Genomic DNA, 19,696 nt, shown 5'->3' on the forward strand with positions numbered 1-19,696 from the left:
TGACCGATATGATTGGAACTAGAGATTGGTAGACTAGAGGTAGGTTACATTCTCAGCCTTGCTTCTTTCAATTTTTTTTTCTTTTCGAATTTGGAATTCCCTCTCCTCAGAAAATTATTTAGTCAGAATCGTTCTCTCCTCAAGTTTTTAAAAGTCTAATTTGATATCTTGATGGCATGGCAAGATATCTTGGATGGCCACAATGGCAACCACAACAGCCATTCCATCTTAGGATGGATTTAATTTGAATATGAGAGATGGGCAGATTAGAGATAGGTTATTCTCTCATTCTTTACGAAATTTGAAACTCCTCCTTCTCAAGTTCTTCAGGTCCAATTTGAGCTCATGATGGTATGGCAGGGCAGCTTGGATGACTGTAAATGCAACCACTGTAGCCATTCCACCTTAGGATGGATTTGATTTGAATGATAAAAGGGCACACAGAGCAGTTTACCCTTTCATTGTTGCTTGGCTTAATCCTTTTTCTTAAATTTGGAGACTCGATCCTCTTAGAAAGCCATTCCTTCTTCGTGAGTAAAAATCATTCTTTCCTCAAGTTTTTCAGGTCCACTTTGAGATCTTGATGGTATGGCAAAATGGTTTGGATGACCATAAAGGCAACCGCTGTAGCCATTCTATCTTATAACGGATTTGATTAGAATTATAGATGAGCGACTAGAGGTAGGTTACTCTCTCGGCTTCGCTTCTTCTCAATCTTTTTTTAGAATTTTCTCTCATTCTCAGTAAACCATTCAGTAGAAATTATTCTCTCCTTCACAAGTTCTTCAGATCTAATTTGATATCTTGATGGTATGGTGACAGCTTGGATGGCCATAAAGGCACCGTTGCAGCCATTCCACTTTATGATTAATCTGACTTGAATGAGAGTTGGGCAGACTAGAGGTAGGTTACTCTCTCGTCCTTGTTTGCCTCAATCTTTTTTTTAAATTTGAAACCTTTTTTTCCGTCTCGAGAAGCCATTCATTCTTCCACTCAAGTATATATCCTTCTATAGTTATCGAGTTCTTTAGGTCTAATTTGAGATATTGATAGGCATGCCAAAGTGGCTTGGATACCCATGAAGCCAATCGTTGCAGTTAACTCTACCTTAGGATGATCTTGGTTTGAAAGAGAGATGTATGACCTAGGCTGGGTTACGCTCTCGGCCTTGCTTGCCTTAATTTTTTTTTGCAAATTTAGAAATCCCTATCTTTCTTGGAAAGGCGTTCAATCGAAATTGGTCACTTTTTCTCAAGTTCTTCGGGTCAAATTTGAGCTCTTGATGGCATGGCAAGGCAACAGCTTTGATGCCAATAAAGACAACCATTGTGGCCATTCTAACTTAGGATAGATTTAATTTTAATGGGAGATGAGCAGACTAGTGGTACGTCATTATTCTATCTGTGTTTGTCTTAATCTTTTTCTAGAAATTGCAAACTCGCTTTTCTTTGAAAATCATTCTTTTTTGTTGAGTAGAAATCTTTTGTCATTCTCAAGTTCTGCAGGTCCAATTTGAGATCATGATGGTATGGCAAGACTGTTTCTTGGATGGCCATATAGGCAACCGCTGCAGCCATTCCGTCTTTATGATGGATCTGATTAGAATTAGAGATGAGCAGACTAGAGGTAGGTTACTCTCTTAGCTTGCTTTCGACAATCACTTTTCTGAATTTTGAAATTCTCTTCTTCTTAGAAAGTCATTCACTCAGAATATTTCTCTCAAACTTAAGTTCTTCAGATCTAATTTGATATGCTGATGGCTTGGACGGCCATAAAGACAACCACTGCAGCCATTCCATCTTAAGTCATATCTTATATGCTGATGGCTTGGAAAGCCAGCTTGGATGACCATAAAAGCAACCGCTGCAGCCATTCCACCTTAAGTCATATCTGATTTGAATGAAAGATGGTAAACTAGAGGTAGGTTACTCTCTCATCTTAGCTTGCCTTAACATTTTCAAATTAAGAAACTTGCTTCCTTGGAAAGCCATTCCTTTTTATTGAGTAAAAACTATTCTGTCATTCTCAAGTTCTTTCGGTTCAATTTGAGATCTTGATGACATGGGCAAGGCAATTTAAATGGCCATAAAGGCAACAACTGTAGCCATTCTACCTTATGATGGATTTGATTAGAATTAGTGATAGGCCTACCAGATGTAGATTATTTTCTTACCTTGCTTCCTTCAATCTTTTTTTTTTTTGAATTTGGAAGCTCCCTCTCTTTCTCGAAAACTATTAAGTAGGAATCATTCTCTCCTCAAGTTCTTCCGGTCCAATTTGACATTTTGATGGTATGGTAAGACAGCTTGGATGACCATAAAGGCAATTGCTGTACATAAGTTCAACTTAGGATGATTTTGGTTTGAATGAGAGATGGGTAGCCTAGTCGGGTTATTCTCTCGTCCTTGCTTGCTTTAATTTTTTTTTCTAAATGTGGAACTCTCTCTCTTTCTTGGAAAAACATTGAGCTGAAATCATTCTCTCCTTCTCAAATTCTTTAGGTCCAATTTAGCTTGGATGGCCATAGAGGCAACCGCTACAGTCATTTCACATTAGGATGGATCTGATTTAAATGAGAGATGGGCAGATTAGAGGTAGGTTATTCTTTTATCTTTGTTTGCTTTAATCTTTTTTGTTTCCAAATTTGGAAGCTCACTTCCCTCAAAAGCCATTCCTTATTTTTAGAATTGTTCTGTCCTTAAGTTCAACTGTATATATCCCTTCTCGATGTATGAGATGATGGATGATTTTCTTAAGAGTATCTACCCTGTGTTGTTAATGGCTCGGTGAGCTATGATAAAACATGATTAATGCTTTGGTGAGCATGGAATGACTAAACTACTCTTTTATTGCTATGCATAACATGTGAACACTATAATTGAAGTTTGTATGAATAAAAGATTGTATCAAGCTTTAGATCTGTGTGGACTTATCTTGATATGATTAGGAGTTTGCATGTTCCAAGATAGTGACTTGTAGTCTTTATTGATTGTATTGATTTAGTAACTCATCTAGACAAGCGTATTTGTTATTGCTAGCAACTATAAACATGCATTGGATATGCACCTGTAATTTCATTGTTATATATTGTATGGATTCTATTCGTCGGGCTATGTACTCACCACATCTCGGTAGTATTATTTTAGAGCTAGGAGACAAAGGTGCGGGTAGCGATGAGTAGCTACATTTTTATTTCAGTTATGTCTATTAGTTGTATTGAGCCCCTGCGAGGGCGTTACGATTGACGTTGTATTTTAGATTTTACCGTTGTATTTTGGATGTGTATCTTAAAGGCTTGTTGTGGCCTGTGGAACTTGTATCCGGACTCTTATGGTTGAGTTTATTTATGGTATGAACTTGTGCTGCTATATGTCTTGTGAATTCCTATTACTGACAGGTAATGTGATGCACCGCGTGGGGGATTTACCCACGCGGTTTACACGTGTATTTAGAGGTTTTGGTGTTTCAACTTGGTATCACAGCCAGGTTCACCATAAATCCGGCAAGTCTTCCTAGATACTATCCAAATTCATAGGAAAGTGATAATAATAATGAACAATAGAGTCACATACGACTTTTGACATACTTCTGAATTAAGAACTAAATTGCGTTGAACTTAACAGGAATGCTGCCTAGACGTGCTCGGTCTGTGCGTGGACAGGCTTCAGCCCCCATTGACGAACCGATTGCCAGTACTTCAGCCAGCATCGAGGCTCTGAGATAGATTGTCAGACAGCAAGAGGTTAATCGAAAAATTAGTTCGAGAGCGCACGACAGCTATGTCTAGGATGCACATATCGAGGGAGCCGTCAGAGCATATTGCTCCAACCGAGCAGATTGGAGGTGGGTCCGCCTGGTCGCTGAACCGGTTCATGCAGCTCAACTCCCTTTTGTTCAGCGGCACGACAGACCCCGTGGAGGCGAATAGGTGGATTGTGGATGTGCGGAAGATCTTGACCGCTTTTAAGTGCTCGGAGAGTCGTCAGGTGACCTTTGCCACTTTCCTTCTCCGCGGAGAGGCGGAAGAGTGGTGGAGGGCCACTGAGCGTATGATGCCGGATCGCCTTACTGGGGAGTACATCACTTGAAGGACGTTTTCGGATTTCTTTGACTAGAAATATTTTCCTGCATCCCTACGTTTCGAGTTGACGAGGGAGTTTACCTAGTTGAGGCAGGGAAATATGACAGTGGCACAGTATGAGGACGGGTTCAATGCCTTATTCCGCTTTTGCCTCAGAGTCATACCTGATGATGTTGCTAGGGCTGACTAGTTTAATATGGGCCTCCAGATCGAGATCCGCAAGCAAGTGAACATAGTAAAGAATCTGACCTACGCAGAGCTGGTGGAGAATGCGGGGATAGCAGAGAGGGACTTATTGGAGGAGCGCTCACAGCGTCAGGAGCGAGTAGCGGGTCATATCGGTCGCTTTGATGGGCGTCCGCGTGGAGGTCATTCTGGTGGGAGTAGAGGTCGCGGTGGCGCACGATCGGGACCTAGCAAAGGGCGGGACAGACGTACCGGCCGAGTTTTTGCTATGACCCTGTAGGATGCTGAAGCGTCTAATGAGGTGGCCACAGGTAACTGAGTAAATTAACCATGTATTTAAGTTTTACGTATGTTCTATTTATACATGATGTTAGATCGTCTTTCCTAACCTTGTGCACATTGCATAAAGTGAAAAGTGCATTTTTCCTATTTTAGTTAAAACTTATATACGCAATGGCAGATACTATGATATTATTTGCACACGCCGTTAGGATTTTGTTTGACCTTAGGGCCACCCATTCTTTTATTTCTACATCCTTCTTGGAATATGCGAACGTGGCGCCGGGACCTCTTGTGCAGCCCTTGGTCATAGCCACCTCACTTGGTGACTTTCTAAAAGTTCACCATGTTTATCGATCTTGCATCTTGACTTTTGGCGAGTGAGATATCAAGGGGGACCTTCTACCCATTGAGATGCATGACTTTGATCTAATCCTGAGGATGGATTGGTTAGCCGCCTACCACACCAGTATTAACTATTACAGCAAAGAGATTATCTTACAATTTAATGATGGCATTGAGTGTCGATTATGTAAGGATCGACAGGTGGACCGTTCGCAGTTGGTGGCAATCATGTCCATCGAGTCAGTTGGGACCTAAGCCCTGACTGACTTACCAGTGGTACGGGAGTTTCCAAATATTTTCCCAGAGGACATTTAGGGGTTTCATCCAGACAGGAGAGTTGAGTTCACCATCGACCTGATTCCGAGGGTAGGATCGGTCTCTAAGGCACCTTACTGTATGGCTTCGAAAGAAATGGAAGAACTGAGAGAGCAAATTGATGACTTGCTAAGTAGGGGACTCATCCGGCCTAAGAGAGGGCATTCGGGTTGATCAATCCAAGATTACTGCCGTTCTCAATTGGAGGCAACCGAGTATCGTCTTGGAGGTCCTTAGTTTCCTGGGTTTGGCTGGGTATTACCGACATTTTGTGGAAGGGTTTTCAAAAATTGCCAGTCATCTTATTAGGCTGACCCGAAAGGATCAATGTTTTGTATAGACAGTTGATTGTGAGGAGAGCTTCCAAGAGCTGAAGAGAAGACTTACATTTGCACCTATCCTTATAATTTCTCATATTGGAGGGGTCTACTGGGTCTACTGTGATGCTTCATACTCGAGCTTGGGCTGTGTTCTAAAGCAGGAGAGCGGAGTTGTCGCTTATGCATTCAGGCAGCTCAAGAACTATGAGCAAAACTACCCTACCCACGACTTGGAGCTAGCAGCGGTAGTGTTCGCTCTGAAGATTTAGAGGCATTATCTCTACGGGGAGAAGTGCGAAATTTTTACTGACCATAAGAGTTTGAAGTACTTATTCACCTAGAGAGAGTTGAACATGAGACTATACAGGTGGCTTGAGCTGGTAAATGATTATGACTGCACTATTAACTATCACTCTAGGAAGGCAAATGTGATGGTTGATGCCTTGAACAGGAAGTCGGTGGGAAATTTGGCTAGTTTGATTACTCAGCAGCAAGACATCTTGCGAGATCTACAGAAGATGGACATGCACATCATAGCTAAAGATGTGGGTGCTGGACTGCTGACCCAATTAACTATGAGGTCGACTCTAGCGGAGAGGATCGGAGTTGCACAGGCAGAAGACACACCTTTACTGCAAGTCCTCCAGCAAGTTCGAGACTCAAGTAAAAAGAGTTTTTGCCTTGATGAAGTGGGAACCTTGAAGTTTGGAGGAAGCTTACCAGACCTCTTACAGTGTGCACCGTAGGGAGACGAAGATGTACCATGATGTTCGTAGATACTTCTGGTGGCCAGGACTGTAAAAGAGCATTGTAGAATTTGTATCTCGATGCTTGATTTGTCAGCAATTCAAGATCAAATATTAGAGGCTGGCTGAGATACTCAGTGAAAATGGGAGCATATCACTATGGACTTTGTAGTGGGTCTGCCGAAGACCTTGAAGAAAAAAGACTATATGGGTAATTGTGGATCGATTAACCAAGTCAGCTCACTTCCTCCCAGTCAGTACCACTGATTCTATGGATCAACGAGCCACCTTATTCCGGGATGAGATTTTTGCCCGCCATAGGTCACCAGTTTCTATAACTTCTGACCGGGACCTCAGGTTCACCTCTAGGCTGTGGCATCACTTTGCTAAGTCGCTAGGTACCAAATTGTAATTCAGCACTGCCTATCATCCTCAGACTGACGGTCAATCGGAGCGAACGATCCAGACCTTAGAGGACATGCTACGTGCTTTAGTTGTAGACTTCGGACTCTGTTGGGACCGACCCTTCCCCTAATTGAGTTCACCTATAATAATTGTCATCACTCCAGCATTGAGATCCCCCTTTATGAAGCTTTATATAGACGGAAATGTCGGACACCTGTCAGTTGGGACAAAGTGGGAGAACAGAAGATAGAGAGCTCAGAACTGATTCAAGAGACTGTGGACAAGGTGCGGAAGGTGCGGGAACATTTGCAGGTTGCCCAAAGTCGACAGAAGAGCTATGCTGACCGTTGACGTCGAGATCTGGATTTTTAAGTTGAGAACAAAATTTTTCTCAAGGTCTCGCTGTGGAAACGGGTAGTTCGGTTTGGGAAGAAAGGCAAGCTTAACCCTCGATATATAGGCCCTTATAAGATCTTGGCACGGATAGGACCGGTTGCTTACCGAGTGGATTTGCTATCGGAGCTGTCTCAGATTCATAATGTGTTCCATGTGTCGGTATTGAGGAAATATCTATATAACCCGTCAATTGCTGTCTCAGATTCATAATTTCGAGGGTGAAATTTCTTATTGTCTTCACAGTCAGCTGGTTCAATTGTCGATAATCAATACAAAGGTGGAGGGTACCATCCTTCTTTACAAATAGGACTGGAGCGCCCCAAGGGGATGAGTTAGGCCGAATGAATCCCCTACTTAGCAAGTCATCAATTTGCCCTCTCAGTTCTTCCATTTCCTTCGAAGCCATACGGTAAGGTGCCTTAGAGACCGATCCTACCCTCGGAATCAGGTCGATGGTGAACTCAACTCTCCTGTCTGGATGAAACCCCTAAATGTCCTCTGGGAAAATATTTGGAAACTCCCGTACCACTGGTAAGTCAGTCAGGGCTTAGGTCTCAACTGACTCGATGGACATGATTGCCACCAACTGCGAACGGTCCACCTGTCGATCCTTACATAATCGACACTCAATGCCATCATTAAATTGTAAGATAATCTCTTTACTGTAATAGTTATTACTGGTGTGGTAGGCGGCTAACCAATCCATCCTCAGGATTAGATCAAAGTCATGCATCTCAATGGGTAGAAGGTCCCCCTTGATATCTCACTCGCCAAAAGTCAAGATGCAAGATCGATAAACATGATGAACTTTTAGAAAGTCACCAAGTGAGGTGGCTATGACCAAGGGCTGCACAAGAGGTCCCGGCGCCACGTTCGCATATTCCAAGAAGGATGTAGAAATAAAAGAATGGGTGGCCCTAAGGTCAAACAAAATCCTAACGGCGTGTGCAAATAATATCATAGTATCTGCCATTGCGTATATAAGTTTTAACTAAAATAGGAAAAATGCACTTTTCACTTTATGCAATCTGCACAAGATTAGGAAAGAGGATCTAACATCATGTATAAATAGAACATACGTAAAACTTAAATACATGGTTAATTTACTCAGTTACCTGTGACCACCTCATTAGACGCTTCAGCATTCTGCAGGGTCATAGCAAAAACTCGGCCGGTACGTCTGCCCCGCCCTCTGCTAGGTCCCGATCGTGCGCCACCGCGACCTCTACTCGCAGCAGTACTAGCTCCCGATTCTCCAAATGTAAATGGTGTGGTAGGAGTGGCTGGCGCTCTGACCAACAAAGGACACTACGTGCGAACATACCCAGACCCTCCACACTGGAAGTAGGTAATGCGAACACTGAGGCAGTCACGAGATATGTGACCCCCCTTGTCGCAAGCAAAATAAGTCCGACCGTCAGGGGTAGACGGCCGTGCAAAACCACCACTGCTCAAAACTGCTGCTGACCTCCTATCACTAATAAAAGGTCAAGCCTTACTCGGCCCACCTGAACCCTGAGGGCTGGGTCTACTCGGGGTAACACTAGAACCTGCACCACCAGCATAGGGGTGAAACCTTGGTCGCAAGAAGGTCCCACCAGAATGACCTCCACGCGGACGCCCATCAAAGCGACCGATACGACCCGCTACTCGCTCCTGACGCTGTGAGCGCTCCTCCAGTAAGTCCCTCTCTGCTATCCCCGCATTCTCCACCAGCTCTGCGTAGGTCAGATTCTTTACTATGTTCACTTGCTTGCAGATCTCGATCTGGAGGCCCATATTAAACTAGTCAGCCCTAGCAACATCATCAGGTATGACTCTGAGGCAAAAGCGGAATAAGGCATTGAACCCGTCCTCATACTGTGCCACTGTCATATTTCCCTGCCTCAACTAGGTAAACTCCCTCGTCAACTCGAAACGTAGGGATGCAGGAAAATATTTCTAGTCAAAGAAATCCGAAAACGTCCTTCAAGTGATGTACTCCCCAGTAAGGCGATCCGGCATCATACGCTCAGTGGCCCTCCACCACTCTTCCGCCTCTCCGCGGAGAAGGAAAGTGGCAAAGGTCACCTGACGACTCTCCGAGCACTTAAAAGCGGTCAAGATCTTCCGCACATCCACAATCCACCTATTCGCCTCCACGGGGTCTGTCGTGCCGCTGAACAAAAGGGAGTTGAGCTGCATGAACCGGTTCAGCGACCAGGCGGACCCACCTCCAATCTGCTCGGTTGGAGCAATATGCTCTGACGGCTCCCTCGATATGTGCATCCTAGACATAGCTGTCGTGCGCTCTCGAACTAATTTTTCGATTAACCTCTTGCTGTCTGACAATCTATCTCAGAGCCTCGATGTTGGCTGAAGTACTGGCAATCGGTTCGTCAATGGGGGCTGAAGCCTGTCCACGCACAGACCGAGCACGTCTAGGCAGCATTCCTGTTAAGTTCAACGCAATTTAGTTCTTAATTCAGAAGTATGTCAAAAGTCGTATGTGACTCTATTGTTCATTATTATTATCACTTTCCTATGAATTTGGATAGTATCTAGGAAGACTTGCCGGATTTATGGTGAACCTGGCTGTGATACCAAGTTGAAACACCAAAACCTCTAAATACACGTGTAAACCGCGTGGGTAAATCCCCCACGCGGTGCATCACATTACCTGTCAGTAATAGGAATTCACAAGACATATAGCAGCACAAGTTCATACCATAAATAAACTCAACCATAAGAGTCCGGATACAAGTTCCACAGGCCACAACAAGCCTTTAAGATACACATCCAAAATACAACGGTAAAATCTAAAATACAACGTCAATCGTAACGCCCTCGCAGGGGCTCAATACAACTAATAGACATAACTGAAATAAAAATGTAGCTACTCATCGCTACCCGCACCTTTGTCTCCTAGCTCTAAAATAATACTACCGAGATGTGGTGAGTACATAGCCCGACGAATAGAATCCATACAATATATAACAATGAAATTACAGGTGCATATCCAATGCATGTTTATAGTTGCTAGCAATAACAAATACGCTTGTCTAGATGAGTTACTAAATCAATACAATCAATAAAGACTACAAGTCACTATCTTGGAACATGCAAACTCCTAATCATATCAAGATAAGTCCACACAGATCTAAAGCTTGATACAATCTTTTATTCATACAAACTTCAATTATAGTGTTCACATGTTATGCATAGCAATAAAAGAGTAGTTTAGTCATTCCATGCTCACCAAAGCATTAATCATGTTTTATCATAGCTCACCGAGCCATTAACAACACAGGGTAGATACTCTTAAGAAAATCATCCATCATCTCATACATCGAGAAGGGATATATACAGTTGAACTTAAGGACAGAACAATTCTAAAAATAAGGAATGGCTTTTGAGGGAAGTGAGCTTCCAAATTTGGAAACAAAAAAGATTAAAGCAAACAAAGATAAAAGAATAACCTACCTCTAATCTGCCCATCTCTCATTTAAATCAGATCCATCCTAATGTGAAATGACTGTAGCGGTTGCCTCTATGGCCATCCAAGCTAAATTGGACCTAAAGAATTTGAGAAGGAGAGAATGATTTCAGCTCAATGTTTTTCCAAGAAAGAGAGAGAGTTCCACATTTAGAAAAAAAAATTAAAGCAAGCAAGGACGAGAGAATAACCCGACTAGGCTACCCATCTCTCATTCAAACCAAAATCATCCTAAGTTGAACTTATGTACAGCAATTGCCTTTATGGTCATCCAAGCTGTCTTACCATACCATCAAAATGTCAAATTGGACCGGAAGAACTTGAGGAGAGAATGATTCCTACTTAATAGTTTTCGAGAAAGAGAGGGAGCTTCCAAATTCAAAAAAAAAAAAGATTGAAGGAAGCAAGGTAAGAAAATAATCTACATCTGGTAGGCCTATCACTAATTCTAATCAAATCCATCATAAGGTAGAATGGCTACAGTTGTTGCCTTTATGGCCATTTAAATTGCCTTGCCCATGTCATCAAGATCTCAAATTGAACCGAAAGAACTTGAGAATGACAGAATAGTTTTTACTCAATAAAAAGGAATGGCTTTCCAAGGAAGCAAGTTTCTTAATTTGAAAATGTTAAGGCAAGCTAAGATGAGAGAGTAACCTACCTCTAGTTTACCATCTTTCATTCAAATCAGATATGACTTAAGGTGGAATGGCTGCAGCGGTTGCTTTTATGGTCATCCAAGCTGGCTTTCCAAGCCATCAGCATATAAGATATGACTTAAGATGGAATGGCTGCAGTGGTTGTCTTTATGGCCGTCCAAGCCATCAGCATATCAAATTAGATCTGAAGAACTTAAGTTTGAGAGAAATATTCTGAGTGAATGACTTTCTAAGAAGAAGAGAATTTCAAAATTCAGAAAAGTGATTGTCGAAAGCAAGCTAAGAGAGTAACCTACCTCTAGTCTGCTCATCTCTAATTCTAATCAGATCCATCATAAAGACGGAATGGCTGCAGCGGTTGCCTATATGGCCATCCAAGAAACAGTCTTGCCATACCATCATGATCTCAAATTGGACCTGCAGAACTTGAGAATGACAAAAGATTTCTACTCAACAAAAAAGAATGATTTTCAAAGAAAAGCGAGTTTGCAATTTCTAGAAAAAGATTAAGACAAACACAGATAGAATAATGACGTACCACTAGTCTGCTCATCTCCCATTAAAATTAAATCTATCCTAAGTTAGAATGGCCACAATGGTTGTCTTTATTGGCATCAAAGCTGTTGCCTTGCCATGCCATCAAGAGCTCAAATTTGACCCGAAGAACTTGAGAAAAAGTGACCAATTTCGATTGAACGCCTTTCCAAGAAAGATAGGGATTTCTAAATTTGCAAAAAAAAATTAAGGCAAGCAAGGCCGAGAGCGTAACCCAGCCTAGGTCATACATCTCTCTTTCAAACCAAGATCATCCTAAGGTAGAGTTAACTGCAACGATTGGCTTCATGGGTATCCAAGCCACTTTGGCATGCCTATCAATATCTCAAATTAGACCTAAAGAACTCGATAACTATAGAAGGATATATACTTGAGTGGAAGAATGAATGGCTTCTCGAGACGGAAAAAAAGGTTTCAAATTTAAAAAAAAGATTGAGGCAAACAAGGACGAGAGAGTAACCTACCTCTAGTCTGCCCAACTCTCATTCAAGTCAGATTAATCATAAAGTGGAATGGCTGCAACGGTGCCTTTATGGCCATCCAAGCTGTCACCATACCATCAAGATATCAAATTAGATCTGAAGAACTTGTGAAGGAGAGAATAATTTCTACTGAATGGTTTACTGAGAATGAGAGAAAATTCTAAAAAAAGATTGAGAAGAAGCGAAGCCGAGAGAGTAACCTACCTCTAGTCGCTCATCTATAATTCTAATCAAATCCGTTATAAGATAGAATGGCTACAGCGGTTGCCTTTATGGTCATCCAAACCATTTTGCCATACCATCAAGATCTCAAAGTGGACCTGAAAAACTTGAGGAAAGAATGATTTTTACTCACGAAGAAGGAATGGCTTTCTAAGAGGATCGAGTCTCCAAATTTGAGAAAAAGGATTAAGCCAAGCAACAATGAAAGGGTAAACTGCTCTGTGTGCCCTTTTATCATTCAAATCAAATCCATCCTAAGGTGGAATGGCTACAGTGGTTGCATTTACAGTCATCCAAGCTGCCCTGCCATACCATCATGAGCTCAAATTGGACCTGAAGAACTTGAGAAGGAGGAGTTTCAAATTTCGTAAAGAATGAGAGAATAACCTATCTCTAATCTGCCCATCTCTCATATTCAAATTAAATCCATCCTAAGATGGAATGGCTGTTGTGGTTGCCATTGTGGCCATCCAAGATATCTTGCCATGCCATCAAGATATCAAATTAGACTTTTAAAAACTTGAGGAGAGAACGATTCTGACTAAATAATTTTCTGAGGAGAGGGAATTCCAAATTCGAAAAGAAAAAAAAATTGAAAGAAGCAAGGCTGAGAATGTAACCTACCTCTAGTCTACCAATCTCTAGTTCCAATCATATCGGTCATAAGGCCAAATAGCTATAGCAGTTGCCTTTTGTGAACATCCAAACTACCTTGCCATACCATCAAGATCTCAATTTGGACCTGAAGAACTTAAGAATGAGATAATGATTCTACTCAAAAAGAAAGAATAAGTTTCCAAATTTGAAAAACAGATTGAGACAAGCAATGATGAGAGAGTAACCTACCTCTAGTCTACCCATATATTACTCAAATTAGATCCACCCCAAAGTGGAATGGTTGGACAATTACCTTTGTGGTCATCAGAGCTACTTGTCGATGCCATCAAGATATCAAATTAGACCTGAAGAACTTGAGAATGAGCGAACGATTTTGACTCAATGGCTTTGCAAGAAGAAGAGGGAGCTTCCAAATTTGGAAAAAAAAATTGAGGCACACAAATATGAGAGGGTAACCTGCCTAGGCCACCCATCTCTCTTTCAAACCAGATCTATCATAAGGTGGAATTAGCTGCAGCGATTGCCTTCACGGCTATCTAAGCTGCCTCGTCATCAAGGAATTGGAGAGATAGAGAAGCATTTTTGAATTTGGAAAGGAGAAAAAAAAATTCCCAAGAAAAGGTCATCAATCCCTTGGAAAAACTCTCTCCTCTATCTCATTTGAGAAGCCTAGTTCCATGTTTTTACTTTTTATAGTAGAGACATGGATGTGCATGTCCCTAGTACGATGTGTGAAGTTTATATTGTAATGCTTGTTAATACGTCCGATATGCATGAGTGTGTCCACATAAATTCATGAGTACAACAGTGAGAATTCAGATTACATGCGACAGGGTTAGGACGTTTGTCCATGCATTGCATTAGGTAAAAGTTCGTTTGTGCACAAGCGTGACACCTATTTATGGAAATTGTATAAAACACACAAGCTTTACCTTTTCACATTGCTACACACTTAGAATAGATCTAACTACATAGCATGATCCTAAAACCATCAATTTACCAGAGTCATACCTCTGCACTCTTAACTTCTGCATATGATTGTTCATCAATTAACTTTTATCATCATATAGATCCTTCAAGAAATGTATAGTACTGACAAATCAAAGTTAAAAACTATAAAGGAAAAACTTTGTAAGACTTATGTAAACTTCAAATATAAAGGACATTAACAAATTTCCAATCTGCATCCTGCACTAGGCCAAGTTTGTGCATGCACATGTGACCGCTCTACACACTCCATAAAGTGTATCAAAAACAGAAGTACAAATAAAAAAAGAAAATACCGAAATATAAGAAAGTTAATAACACCATAGCACATTAACAAGACTTAACTTTTTGCATTGTTTCACTACAGATAAAGAAAAAGATATCTTTTTTATCAACAGAGTAAAAGAGAGGTACTTATAAACAAAATTTCACAAATTAAAATGGATTTTACTATACAGCATGAACTTTTCAAGCCATCATAGTCAAAAATCAACAAGCAAACCTCCAAAAAATTGATTGTCAAGAATCCAAAACAATGCAACAAAGGTACACATGAATCAATAAAATAATAACTTCAATGTAAGAATGAAAACGGAGAAAAAAAAAATAATTAGTTTCAACTTTATACTTTCTAATCATATTCCCAATCTTAACTTCTCTCGACAATTTTTTACTCAGACAATCATCACACGACAATTTGAGGTGGTGTAAACGTTACACGCTTTTGATCTAGTGACATCGACAAATAAAACGGAGGTGGACTTAGCATTGATGGATAGAGACGCCACATTGAGGAGGTGGCGTGCATATCTTAAACTTATTCAAAACCACATGAAGCAAGTTTATAATCATAGCCATAGGAAGCAGGAGTTTGACATCGGCAGTTGGGTCTTTTTGAGGGTACAACCATATCGATAGGTTACCTTAAATCCGATGCGAATCTAAAAGTTAGCACATCGCTACTTTGTTGGTCCATTTCGGGTGTTGGAGCGTATTGGTCCGGTTGCATATCGTTTGGAGCTGCCGAAGGGGTCGAGAGTGCATCCTGTCTTTTATTTTTCATTGTTGAGAGAGCGCATTGGAGATCATGAAATTGTTAGATCGGTTCTACTAGAGCTATTGGATGAGATAGAGATTGTAGAGTCAGTTCGAGTAATTACTAGACACCGACGATGACATGGTACCAGATTAGAGATAAAGATTCTAGTTGAGTGGCTTGGCAAGTCATCTGACGAGGCAACATGGGCGTTGGAGACTGATATCTTGGAGCGTTTACCCGACTTTTCACCTTGAGGGCAAGGTGGGGGAAGCCTGGTGGGCTGATACACTTAGTTATGATCTTTTCTTATTGCATTAGGTGTTTATTTTTATTAAAATAAAATTCCTGTAGGTCGTATTCGAACGCAGGTGGAGAATTTATGTTTAGGTGTATACATAAGTCAAGAGTCCTCTAAGATGAGTTCTATGTTGTCCTAAAATTCACATGATAATAAATTGTCATTACGGGGGTGGTTAGGCTAATTAATTAAGTGAAATAGAGAAATGAGGCTATAAGGTCCAAATGACCCTAAATGGGTTAAGCTCAAGCCTACCTAATAGGGCAAGGGAGGCTTTGGTGGACTAAGGTGGGCTGGGGATCTAACCGCAGCCCACTAAAGGGTTGGGTTGGTGGGTTGCAGGCACAACCCACCCGCCCACCCCGAATCTAGGTTGGTGGGCTGTAGGCGGGAAGGAGGAGGGGGGCCTAGTTTGGTTGGACGGTGGCGGCATAACCCACGCTGCGGAGGAGTCATCGCCCATCCTCCCCGCCTACAGAGAGCGGGAGTAGCTCGCCCCGCGGCTGGGGTGGTCGATGCGGCAGCGAGGCGTGCTCCATGGCCGGCGGCCATGGTAGTCCCTTCTCCCAACTCAAAGGCCCGAAGCCTGACTAGAGAGCCCCTTCCACCGGAGCTCTCGAACCGGCGACTGGATGCGAGGTCGTCGACCGCCGAGTACGATGGTGAGGGGGGTTAAACTACTAAATTACATGGTTAAAGGCTTACCACGGTTTGTGCGCTTGGCTTCGTTGGCTCCGGCGTCGGCAACCTGCGAGAAAGGAGAGGGAGAGAGGTAGCGAGGTAGAGGAGAGATGGTGCGGTGGGAGGGGGAGAAGGGAATTAATGGAGGTGGGATGGTGGCATGCACGGCAAGGGAAGAGGAAGAAGAAGGACGGGGGGGTGGCAGGGTGCTGGGGCGCACGCACACGCTCAGCGCATGTGCGAGTCCCCCCCCCCCTTTCCCTCTGTTTCTTTTTAATACGATTTGGCGTGTTATACCTCTCATTCTTGAAAAGCCATTCAATAGGAACCGTTCTCTCCTCAAGTTCTTTCGATCCAATTTGATATTTTGATGGTATAATAAGTCAGCTTGAATGGCCATAGAGGCAACCGCTGTAGCTAAGTTCCACTTATGATGGTTTTGGTTTGAATGAGTGATGAGTAGCCTAAATGGTTACCTTCTTGGTCTTGCTTGCCTTAATTTTCTTACCCAAATTTGGAACTCTTTCTCTTTCCCAGAAAGTCATTCAGTTCCCTTCTCAAGTTATTCAGATCCAATTTGAGCTCTTGATAGCATGGCAAGACAGCTTGGATGGTCATAAAAGTGTAGCCATTTTATCTTAGGATGGATCTAATTTGAATAAGAGACGAGCAGACGTGATAGGTTACTCTTTCATCCTTGCTTGGCGTAATTTTTTTTCTCTTTCAAATTTGGGAACTCATTCTTCCTGAAAAGACATTCCTTTTTGAGTAAAAATTATTATCTCCTCAAATTATTTAGGTCCAATTTGAGATCATGATAGTATGGCAAGGCAGTTTGGATGGCCACAAAGGCAACCGCTATAGCCATTTTGCCTTATATGGAACTGATTAGAATTAGAGATGGGAAGACTAGAGGTAGGTTGCTCTCTCAGCCTTGCTTCCCTTAATATTTTTTTCCTGAATTTGGAAATTCCCTCTCTTAGAAGAACATTTAACAGATGGCATGACAAGGCAACTTGAATGGCCATAAAGACAACCGCTGCCATCGTTCTATCTTAGGGCGGATCTGATTTGAATGAGAGCTGGGCAAAATGGTGTAGGTTACTCTATCATTCTTTTCTCTTATTTTCAACTCCCTCTTCCTCTCAAAAAATCATTCAGCTGGGATTGTTCTCTCCTTCTCAAGTTCTTCATATCGAATTTGATATCTTGATGGTACGGCAATGCAACTTGGATGGCATAATGGCAACCGCTGCAGCTATTCCTCCTTAGGATGGATTTTATTTGAATGAGAAATGGGCTGAATAGCGGTAGGTTACTCTCTCATCCTTTCTTGCCTCAATATTTTTTTGTCTAAATTTAGAAACCCCCCCCCCCCCCCCCCCCCTTGAAAACCATTCATTCTTCTTCTTGAGTAGAAATCCTTCTCTTTGTCGAGTTGTTTAGGTCCAATTTGAGTTTGAGTAAGAGATGGCAAGGCTGATTGGATGGTCACAATGCCAAGCGTGGCAGCTAGTCCACCTTTACAATGGTCTGGTTTGAATGAGATAGAGATGAGACCAGAGGCAAATTAGTCCCGCAGCTTCCTTCCCTCATTTTTTTTTTTTAATTTTAGCAGCTTCCTTTATCTTGATCTTGCGTTTGTATTTGATTCTGTAATTTCATTTAATTTTTGGGTGCCTGACAGTTATGAACAGATTTGCTGAAAACATAAAGGGTAGGTAAAACTTTTAGTAGATTGAGATTAATGTTCTTTGTAAATGATTTCCTTTCCCGTTTCTATTCAATTTCACTTCTGTTTTAATTTTTGACTGCTTTGTTTTATTTTGCATTGGCTTTTTGATATATTTGGTGTAAAGAAGAAGAGTAAGTCCAAGGAAAGTTAAACTATATCTATGAAAAGGTGAATGTGTGCCTTCCTTCTCTCTTTATTCTAATACGTTCCAAATTTGGTTCATATCAAAGAAGCTTCTTGGTTCAAATTACTCTTATTTAGTAGCTTACATGAGTCACAGTTTAAAATAAATAGATCCGCTATCATTATATATTTAAGCTTCTTTGCTACAATTTTGTTTTCTCATTACCAATCTCATTTGCTACTGCTATTTATACTAAGTTTTCTTATTATATCTTGTACTTTATGTGATGTATTCTAACAATTGATTTCTGATTGATAAAACTTGGGTTTTTTCAACGCGATGTATTGGTGTGTTACATACTTACATTGTGTAAAAGCCCATAATCTCCTGACCCTAATGAGCTGAGCTTTTTCTTGCCTACCTAAAAATTTTTCAACTGTAATTGATATATGATTTTGGTTCTAGGAATAAGAATAACTGTTTTTTGTTTCTCCCTTTGAAAGTTGCTCATTTCTGTTGTGCCACATTTATTTTATTTCTACTACTGGGGTCAAATTAATAATTCTCCTGATTTGGAAGAGCTGACAATGAGCCGCTTTTAACATGATGGGAGGCAAATTTGGATGGCCTGCTTCAATGTGGGCAACTATTTGGAACCATTAGGGGGTATTGCTTTTTGAAATTTCTCTTTACAATCTTAATTTTAGTTTATGGAGCATAGCAGCTCTCTAGTTTGGTAGATGGACCAATATGAGTCCCATGGTAATTGCAATTACGTGGTAGTAAAATGGGCACCATACATTAATAGAGCTTTCAAATAATATCTGAATCTACTGTTTTACATGTTGGCAAGGCAAATTTTGGATGGCCCGCATCTCGATAGGCAACCATTTGCAGCCTCTAGTATTCAGTGGATTTGATATTGAAAAGTCGTACATATATGTCATAGAGAAGTTCCAAAAATATCATTTGTATTTATAGTCATTCATATCAATCATTGAAAATTCAATTTATGAGGTCTGGGAGTTACATTGAAATATATGCGTCATTTTCTGTTTTCTACTAGACTTAGGAGGCTTGAATTTTTTGAGTTTGGTAGGAGGCCAATCTAAGTCTATTTCACTATTCTAATCACTTAGCACTTCTTAAATCTGTTCCTCCCCTTTTCTTTAGTATCTTATATACTACGTCTTTTAAAGTTTCTTCAATATGGTTTCCTATCTTTTATTTTGTCTTTATTCTCATATATTTCTTGATTATCCTATATGATGATATAAGGTAGGAGTGTACACTTTATTGCTGATTGTTTTGCCTTTATGTTCATTTCTTCTCGCACATAAGATATCTAATTGGTGGTGCGCATCAATTATTAATTTAGGATATACTCTTTGCTTATTCTTCTTTTCTTTGGTCTTCGACCTTTGATTTTTAGTAATTTGTTGGACCTCTGGTACATCATAAAACATTGGCAACATTAATGGATAGTATGGTGAAGAAGAACAATCTTATGCTACAGGTAATTGATTTTCTATTTTCTCTTCACTTATATCCTCAATTGAAGTCTTTGCTTTGGTTTACATTCCAATTGTTAATTTAGATTATTTCAGTTACTTATTATTCTTCTTTCTTTTGGTTTCTTGCCTCTTAAATGTTGTATTTTGTTTTTCATTTAATTTCTGGTGTTATTGTATAGTAGTGGTAAAGTGTATCATGTGGTGATCATTTGAGTAAAAATTTGATGTGAGAAG

The sequence above is a fragment of the Typha angustifolia genome, chromosome 8 (assembly GCF_048772165.1).
Source record: "Typha angustifolia cultivar Huaian chromosome 8, ASM4877216v1, whole genome shotgun sequence".
NCBI lineage: Eukaryota > Viridiplantae > Streptophyta > Magnoliopsida > Poales > Typhaceae > Typha > Typha angustifolia.